At 33.9% G+C, this 10,186-nt stretch overlaps 1 long non-coding RNA gene across 1 annotated transcript; it reads left to right on the top strand.

The window, feature by feature from the left end:
• The first annotated feature begins 4,411 nt into the window (after positions 1–4,411).
• Positions 4,412–6,329, top strand: LOC116131681. Its single transcript, XR_004128285.1, has 3 exons — positions 4,412–4,790; positions 5,765–5,875; positions 6,133–6,329. It is a non-coding gene; the product is annotated as an uncharacterized LOC116131681 (long non-coding RNA).
• Positions 6,330–10,186: the final 3,857 nt, after the last annotated feature.

Raw genomic sequence — 10,186 nt, 5'->3', positions numbered from 1 at the left:
AACAGTAAAATAATTGTACATAAACTTTTGAAGACATGTGATGTATTTTAGTCGCAAGTATTATATTTCCTAAACCAATTTGTTTATATATCTACCAACAAATCCAAGTGCATGATTGATCTCAATATGTCTCATAGTATTTCTTTCTTGTTTTCATATTCATACTATCTTTTGTACTTGTTATATCACTAATATGACAGGACAAAATTTTCATATATATTATCACTAAGATAATAACGTAGATGTATTTGTAGTTATATGAAACCAGTACAAGTACACACTAAAAAAGAATACTCAACACATAAATTATTTTATTGTAAATGATAATTTTGTTAATGTCTCTGTTAAACGAAAGAGATATGAAAACAAGCTTTTCCGTAAGAATCGAAAGCTAACAAATAAACTGGACTAACGTGTAATATTACTGTTATAATCATGCACAACGAAAACATATATGCACCGAATGATCTAGTATCTGTGTTTTATCAGTCAATTACCGGACTAAAGTCTAATATTACCGAACATAGCCTGTAAATAGTTCTGTGTTTTATCACTCAATTACCAAGATGTTTAAGTCATACTTTTCTTACATCTTTTATTAGATAAAATACCTCAAATTTTTTTCTCTCATAACTTAAAATTTATTCTCACTCATATGATGTATTTATAGAACAGGAGGAATCTACACCTATGCATTCCTTTTTGATAATAAATTTTTCAGCAGACATACAATTTGGAATTAGATGACTAAAATTAGGGATGTTATCAATATTCATTTGGGCAAGGAGAGGATGCCTTCCTATTCCCAATCTCGCTTTAAATTTTTTACATTTTTTTTCTTCTTTTCACATTCATATCGTCATTGATAGCATGAGACAAAATTCCATGTATGAATAAAATAAAAATAAAATCTTAAAATGAGTTGTAAGAATATATATTAGAATCATTAAAATATAAGACTTTAATGACATTAATATAATAAAATTATATATTTGCATTAAATAACTTTGATATTACTAAAACATTTACTACAATTCTCTCGTTTTTTATTTTCTTTTTATTTGTGAAAATAACATTTTTTTTTTCCTTCTCTTTTTTAACTTTTTTTAGACATGTAATGTCAAAATGCCTGAGAAACAAAGTTGTTCACATGCATTTGTTCTACACCAAATATTGGAGATTTTGAAAGCAAAATTGTAACCAAACAGACCTCAATAATTTGTAGGAAATATTATTGCAATACGCACAAACTATCCTTTGCCTTGTAGTACATATCTTACTTTTTATGTCTCAATTTCCAGCCAAGTACCTCCTAGATGTGTTTGTAGTTACGGAAACCGGTTCAAGTACACACTAAAAAAGAATAATGAACACAAATTATTTTACTGTAAATGATAATTTTGTTAATTTCTCTGTTAAACAAAAGGGATATGGAAACAAGCTTTTCTGTAAGAATCAAAAGCTAACAAATAAATCAGACTAAAGTCTAATAGTACCATTATAAGCATAATAGACATTGAGATTAAGAACCCTATCAAAATAAATTGCGTAACAGAATAGACATTGATTAATCTTTAGAAGAATATGAAAACATCAATTTTTTCTTACATTTCCCCTGAGACTCATCTTGCTTCAGCCATCTGATAAGTCACTCTCTAATATATAAAATGGAACTTAACAGAACCATTCATCACTGATATTTTAAAAAGCTTCATAAAGCACGCAACCCATGCATATAATATCTCGACCACCAATTGTTTTTTTTCTGAAAAGTTGCTTAGGATAAGCTTCTCTTTAGCTGCAACGAAACCTGAAAGCCAGCCCACTCGCAAATGTCTCTCTAAATGCTCATTTGATACTGAATTATTTAAAATTCAAAACCCAGAAATTTAATTTCATCTTCTGTTCATATAAGATAAAATTTCTCAGATAAATGAAAGTACAAAGAGAAAATAGTGTCTAGCAAAAACCTTAAAATCAAGCTAAAACAAGGAAATGACGACCTGTGCTCGGACTAAAAGAGACTTTTCGAAGGTAAGGACCGTTTTCACATATTAATGCGTCCCAAAATTGTCTCTAAATGTAGAGTTTTACTCAAACCCATGACAAATGATCTATATAAATGTGCAACCCTATGCATCGTTCTTTGAATATTAATGTTTTCTAAAGAGTGATCAAATTTACTAAGAAACCATCAAATAAAACGAATCAAATTTTTCAAAATCTCAACCGAAATAAAGAGAGATCAAATTTGACATTAACAAGATCTAATTCAAGGACCCAGACCTTCCCAATGGATTCTCTATCCCAGCCCAACTTTATGTTGAATTTGCCATAACATTGCATGCCTTTAATAAGCCTGATCCATCTTGGACCCCATATCAGTAGTAGCATAAGGCCCACCAGAAGCTAGCTACAACAAGCTCTTACCAATTCACAAAATTGGTTATTCCCATCTTCTGCTCAAACCATGCCTAACTGTACAGCCGTTTGCGAAATGTTTCCTGCACCTTATAATACTTTCTTCAATATGTGGGATTCTGCTGATTGCCATCTCCACAAACAATTATTTTCTTTTCAGATTAATCTTGCATCAGCCATTCGCTATGTCACTTTCTAACGTACACAATTGAACTTAAACAGAACCTTCTCCTTTATATTCTAAAGTATATGTTTCATAAAGGTCGCAACCCATGAATATAATTATATAGACAAGAAGTTTTCCAAAAAAACATTTAGAATATGCTTATTCTAAGCTTCAAGAAAATACTCAAACCGCAAGCTGAAAGCCGCAAATGTTTTTTTTAGAATAATATTACATTTACAAAGTCTTCATACAAAGATATGTGTATAAAATAATGTGTCATATCATGATTGAGAGAGTGAATTTATAAAGTCAACTTTTTAACTAAAGTCAAATTCACTGTCCAATCATAATATGACACATCATTTTATATATATATCTTTGTAGGAGGACTTTATAAGTATAGTATTATCCTTTTTTTTAAGCATACATCGTTTGATGCTGATATTAATCAAAACTTAAAACAAAGAGCATTAACTTCATTTTGTTTCTGTGTTGCCGAGAAAGTTATGTTGGACTGGCAACACTTCATGTATCAATGGTAGCATTTTGTGCAATTATTTTCATTGCATTCAAAGATGGGGAGCTATGGCCTCCAATTCTTGTCACCATAATGGCTTCTGTGCTAGTCATCGGGTTCACTAAGCAACAGAGGGTTTCTTCTCGATGCAGCATATTCAACCTATAAAAGTAGTCTCTGTTCCACCCAAATAAAGACACTTTGTTCTTATATGAACGGCAACCAAGCCAGACGAAGGAGCAGTGACTAGAGGCCAACAAAAATCAGGCCTGCATAATTTTTCTCAAATCTGGATTTAAAATGTAGATTTTATTGTTCAACGAGTCGACGATAAGTAACTGATGCGAGGTATATTAGCCAACATTATTGCTTTAAACTAAGTACAATGAGAAAATCCTCTATAGCAAAAAGACTTCAAACTCCATAGAGAACCCCCAAACACTTGAGAAAATCTAAAACTAAGGAAAGGACCGACCTGTGCTCCGGCTGAGATGAGACTTTTTCGAAGGTGGCAACGAGTCATCTCCACTTGATCGTCCCCATATATCGTTTCTGCGTTTTCCTGTTGCTCTTACTTCAGGTGTTTTTGGCTCAACTTTTTGTTGTTCACATTTGTCAGCTGATTTCACTTCAGGGGATATCGGCTGCTGAGATATTTTTCTTCCATCTTCTTCTTCATTAGAAGGAGAAACTTCCTTTAAACGAGTAACTACATTGCTCAAATCCTTCAATGCAGAATCAATAACTGCTTTAAGCTTCTTAATTTCCTCATTTCTCCGAGCCAGTTGATCCCTCAGTATACTTCTTTCCGCCACTACTTGCTCATGCTCTGTTAGATATAACAATTTTTCTTAAAACTAAAACCTTTTTATTCCAATTAATAATAATAATAAAACCATGAACTTTAGTAAACATTTCCCTCAGAAAAAGGTATCCTCCATTTTGATAACTGAATTGAATAGCAAAATTCAAGTTTTAATCCAAAAGCAGAACAGTGTTTCCTCAACGTGACGGGGACTGAAGCTCGAAGTCAGTGTCGGACTCAGTGAACGACATCGGCGAGTGGGTCTGAGATTTTGGCGCTTGAACGCCGTCGATATGCCGAGAGCAGGGGTCGAAGAAGAAGGTGTGCGAAGAGCGGTGGAGAAGTTTACGGCGTTGGTCATGGGCGAACAGGATGAAAGCTCATATGTAGATCTGCAGAGATGTTGTTGTGATCATGCGTAGTGCGATTTGGAGAGTCAAAAGATTAATGAGTCGATCAGAATGTTTCCATATTTGTGCGGTGGAAGAAGACAAGTATAGCATCGGACTCAAAAGTTACATGAATATTTTATTGTAAAAAAATATATAGATTTTTTGGGCAAGTTTCAGTGGTACAGATGTAATATACTGAAAACAGAGGGTTTATCAGTAAAGGGTGTTCCTTTTCTCTCTGTGAATGGCTACTGTGTAGTTCTTGGTCTTGGGTGTGAGAGAGAGAGAGAGAGAGAGAGAGAGCTGCTACAGAGTAGAGCTGCTGAGACTTCTGTTTGAGTTGGTGATTGTTCTTCTCTCTGCCACTACTTTACTTCCGTCTTTCTCAGCTTTCAGCCTCGTTATTCTCCTCTTTGCTCTTCACTTGAAGCTTTTCTTTCTTCATTTTCCCATTTCGAGCGGGGGATTGCATCTTAAGCCGTAAAAAAGGTAAGCTTTTTGAAACCAGTTCTTCTTTTTAATGTATATTTTTGTTTTATTTTGTCAAGTTTCCATTTTTGGTTGTTTTAGGACTGCCATTGTCAATAGCTTTGGATACTCGTCAGTCTTACCAAGAGGGCAAAAAAGTTTCAAACAATTTTTTTTTTTTCATTTTCTGTAGAATTTTCCTTGTAATCCTTAAATTTATGCTAATATTTGTCCAGCTTTTTGTATACCCAGTAATTTACACTTAAATTTTGCCTGTGCAAAATGTGCAGTTCATAAAAAAGTCTGTTTATGAAGGTCAGAAACTTTTTATCATCTAGATCGAAATATCGTGTAGTGACTAAGGTAATTTGCAATGACCTCCCTGAGGTTTGAGGAATGTTTAGCTGGACCATAAAGTTGTTATATTGTAAGGAGACCTCCTTTCAAGGCCTTTTATTAATTATTAACAATGTAAAGAAAAATTTGAGGGCTATTAAGATGATTTAAGATGACAATTTTTCATTAATTAATGAACTTGAAGGGAGGTCTTTCTACATTAAAAAGCTTTTGGATCTATTAGACACTTTCCCCAAACGATAGGGGAGGTCATTGTCAATACCTCAAACATGTAAAGCACCGGTTTACATTGTTATGTACTCTGTAGTTGTGGTAGAACTACAGTAATATAACTGTAAGTTATACTAAAACATCAAAATAGTAATGACATCCTGAAATTCTAAGATTATGCATTATTTGATGAAATGCATCTAATGTCTTCTTCTTGCTTTACGATTCTTTTATACTATGGATATGATAACTAATGCAACACTCTTGTTTCTCTTATGATATTATCTGCATCATTCATTTTATATGGTAATGTTAACTAAAATGTTGATAAATCAATTACTATATAAAAATTTGATGGAGGTATTATTTTGTAATAAAAGAGAAATCTATCCAATTCAACTTATCTAATAATATAAAGTTCATTGTAGGTTTACAAAAAATGCCGACTATTGAAATCATGAGGGATACCTTTGCATCCGGAAATGGTTCAAATGAAGAAGTTGAAATTGTCATTGCTTCACCTTATGGTCAATTGGCTGGTATGCTTAGATTTTACAATGTGTTATACCTGTGCTATTGTTTCTGTTCAGATGGATTGTTTACCGTGGGGAAAATCTTTTAGCTTCATTACCAATCACTTTGGCAACTTGGCAAGAAACTGTTTTCCAAAGGCATGATATTAGCTACTATTTAATATAGATTGATATTGGTGCCTATATGTGTATTTTTATATGCATATTTTAAAGAATCAACAATTTTATTGATAAAACTTGTTATAAATGCTTCCACTTGACAGACAAGCAAACAAGAATTAGACACTTAAAATTGTATCAAGCTGCACTAAGTGGTGATTGGAGCATGGCTGAGGGTATTTACAAGAAACATAAAAATGATATAAGAGCGAGGATATCAAAGGAAGGGGACCCTGCTCTCCATATTGCAGCTGCAGCAGAGCAAACTGATTTTTTGAAAAAGCTGGTGGATAATATAAATAAAGAGATTTAGCTACTAAAAATTATGCAGGCAATACAGCTTTTTGTCTTGCTGCTGTGTCTGGAAATGTGGAACTTGCTCAAGTGATGATAAATAAGATGAAAAAAGAGGATTTAACTGCAAAGAAAGGAGCTGGAAAAACAGCTTATTGTCTTTCTGTTGAGTCCCAGAAGGTGGAACTTCCCAACATGATAGAGGAGAGTACAAACTTAGCTGATGTCCTGGAAAGGAGTAGAAACATAGCAATGATCCGAGGTAGAAATGAGATGTTAATTACCACCTTACATGGCCGCTTTGTTTGGCCATAAAGAGATGGTACAGTTCCTTTATGAAGCCATTGATGACGAGTCATTATATGACAACGACCACATTGAATTGCTTATCACTCTAATAAGCAACGGTTTGTATGGTATGTAAAAGGTATTCTTTATATTTTGGCTAATTGTAGTACACTTGATATCTTTCAAATTGAATTTTACAATGTAAGATTGAAACCTTTGGTATAGGATTGAAATTCCATGTATGGTTGTCAGATTAATATATCCTCCCTTGTATATTTTTTGACAAATGTCCCATTATTCTTTTAAGGAACACTGTGAATTCCCATCAAGAGACATATGATTTGACAAAACTAATGAAGAACCCTTTCATAACACAAGTGGTTTGGTGAATACAAATCTGAAAATTTTCCTTTTATGAAACATAATTAATATAGTATTATATATAGCAACTGCATACTTCCACTATTTAGAATTGATACTATATCATCTCTAATTATGGTTGTTGTGTCCTCAGATGTTGCACTGGATTTGCTAGAGAAACACCCAGAGTTAGCCGTCGCTTGTGATGGAAATGAGGAGACAGCATTGCTTGCCTTGTCTTGAATGCCTATTGCCTCTCAAATTCAGCAAGGATTTTGGAAACAATGTGTCAATTATTGTTAGTCTCCTTTAATCTTTGACATATTCAGCATGCCTTAATATATAAGTTACTGTTTTTGGTTTTATAGTTGAAATATATGTTTACATGACAATTGTGATTAGGAGCGCGAACAGATATGAAAATTTGCACTTTAACCTTTCAGTTTTAATTTTTCCTTTTGTTTCAGAAACCATTTTTGCAAACCTGCTATTACTAAATATTTTCTTAGCAAGTTAAATTTGATATAATTTCACGATGTATTCTTATACTGACCAGCACCTTTTGCCTAAGAATCATTTGCAAGTGTGTTCTGACGGTAAAGGATTTTTATGATATATTTTCAAACTGCTAATTTATCTTGATTATTGCAATATAGAATTTGTTCCGGACTTTTCACAAATCAAAATTTTGGCCATATGGCATTTATGCAATAATGTGATTTCTTTTATAGCATAATGAAGTGGTAATGTTGTGGTTACTGTAAGTTACATTGTTGGACATTTTTATTGTGTGACTCGGAGTGTTAATCAAATTCCTAGTTTAACTTGACCATTACATATATAGTTTAACTGCCCGACAACTGATATTTGTTGCTGCAGAACTAGGAAACATTGAGTTTCTAATTATACTTATACGTGAATGTCCTGATTTGATACTGGAAGTTGATGAAAATAATTATAGCATATTTCATTTTGCTGTTATGAATCGTCATAGGGGCATCTTCAAACTCATACATGAGATAGGTACTTTTAAGGATTTGATAGTTGCTTCCAAGGATAAAAAAGACAATAATATCTTGCATTTGGCTGGAATGTTGGCACCACCAGATCGGCTCAATGTTGTATCAGGAGCTGCTCTGCAACTGCAGCGAGAGTTGCTGTGGTTTAGGGTGAGTATTACGGTTCTCCTTTGTTTAGAAAGCAATATTCGTTACGCTAAGTGATAGGATCTTTTACAACATTATTTGTAGGAGGTCAGTAAAATTATGCATCCATTGGATGCCCAGGATAAAAACAGTGAAGGGAAAACTCCTAGAGCATTATTTACTAAGGAGAGCATGGAGAATTAAAGGAAAAGGGAGAGAAATGGATGAAGGACACTGCGAACTATTGCATGATTGTGGCAACTCTTATTGCCACTGAGGTTTTTGCAGCAGCTTTCACTGTCCCAGGTCGCACCAAAGACGAGACAGGGACTCCTCATTTTGTTCAAAAAACTTCCTTCAAATTTTTTGTTATATCAGATGCAGTTTTGCTAGTATCTTCCGCATGCTCCATCTTAACCTTTTTATCCATTCTAACTTCCCGTAATGCTGAAGAAGATTTCCTCTCACAGTTACCAAAAAAGCTGGTTGCTGGACTTGCAACACTTTTATTATCAATAGCAGCAATGATGGTAGTGTTTTGTGCAACTATTTTTATTGTTTTCAAAGATGGGGTGCTGTGGGTCCCTGTTCTTGTTACCGTAATTGCTTCTATACCAGTCCTTTTGTTCACTAAGCGACAATGGTGTCTCCTTTTTTATGTGTGCGTTCTACATATGTAAGTGGCTCTCTTTTCCAGCCACACAAACGTACCCTTTTCTGCCAAGGGAAAGCAATGGAGTCGAAGAAGAGGAAGTAACTCAGTGTACTGAACAATTAATGGTACTACACAAATTTTGAATCTATGCTATAGTAATTTTTCTATTTGTCCATAATCTGATGCTGCAACTCTCAGGTCTTATAACCCATTGAAGTAATAGTTTGATTAAATTGAAATCCTTGACTACGGGACTCACTCCATATATTCTACCATCCCTTCGTTATTTGTTGGAAATGCAAGTACAGGAGGGGAAGTAAATCAGAAGTTAATCATGCCCCGAGTACAGGCGTTTAGGTTAGTTTCAGTCACAATTCATTACATTTAAGCCTAATTTTAATGACAATAACACTCATTGAACAGTATTGTTTAATTTATCAAATCATGAACAAATCTGAACATTTTAATCTAATGTCAAGGGGGCCAAGCAGCCCTTGCTTCAAATTCAAACTGTATTTTGAAGGACATTAATGGCATTTACTTAGTATTGTAATCCTTAGATGTTGAGTTTATTGCAAGATTCCCAAACTCAAAACACCCAATGTCACACAATTAATCAATAATCAAACTGCAAAATGAAACAAGAAGAAAAGAATTTTTACCCACATTGAGCTCCAATAAACTTGGGTTCGTTACAAATACAACTAGATTGAACTCAATCAAATCACTCACTCCCTGTAATCCTCTCAAAGACTCACTCGTAACCTTTCTTAGATGAAAATACTAACCCAAATCCTTACAATTTGAAGGAAACACAACCCTCAAACACAATTACAACAATCGGACCAGATTACAAGTCTATGAGAAACAAGAAATCAGAAACCCTAACAAAGAAGAACTCAATCACAAAAACAGGGAGTGTAAAGGCTATGTAATTCGACTGAAGGGTATTCTTTTATACTTGCACTGTTGGAGAACCTTGGCTATCAGATTTAGGGAGCAATCAACGATCAGGATCAATCTTGGAGCTTCATTATGAGATAACATCGTTTAAGTAATGTCCAACAACACCGTTTTGTGCTTCACCATTCAACATTAGATTTAATAGAATAAAGTATTCAATAAAAGGAAGCGAGGTACATGTAAATAGCTAGACTTATGTACCTAAATTGTCAATGAATTACATACCTACATCAAGGTTGGACCATGGAAAGATCCTCGTAAGAGACTTTTCCAGTCAATGTAAACGGCAGAACCAGAACAAAAAGCCAAGCGGTCCCATCTCTTAATATCCCGCTTTGAACTTTCTCAAAAAGCAGCGGTGTCAGTTTTTTCAATTATCTGAATAAAGTTTAGTGTGAAGGCGTTGATCAATCCAATTGCATACGTGGGTCAAGTCAGTTCCTTAAGATTTTA

Source organism: Pistacia vera, unplaced genomic scaffold (assembly GCF_008641045.1).
Source record: "Pistacia vera cultivar Batoury unplaced genomic scaffold, PisVer_v2 Contig237, whole genome shotgun sequence".
NCBI lineage: Eukaryota > Viridiplantae > Streptophyta > Magnoliopsida > Sapindales > Anacardiaceae > Pistacia > Pistacia vera.
Note: the sequence above shows the minus strand (reverse complement) of the source record. Positions and strands in the feature narration are given on the sequence as shown.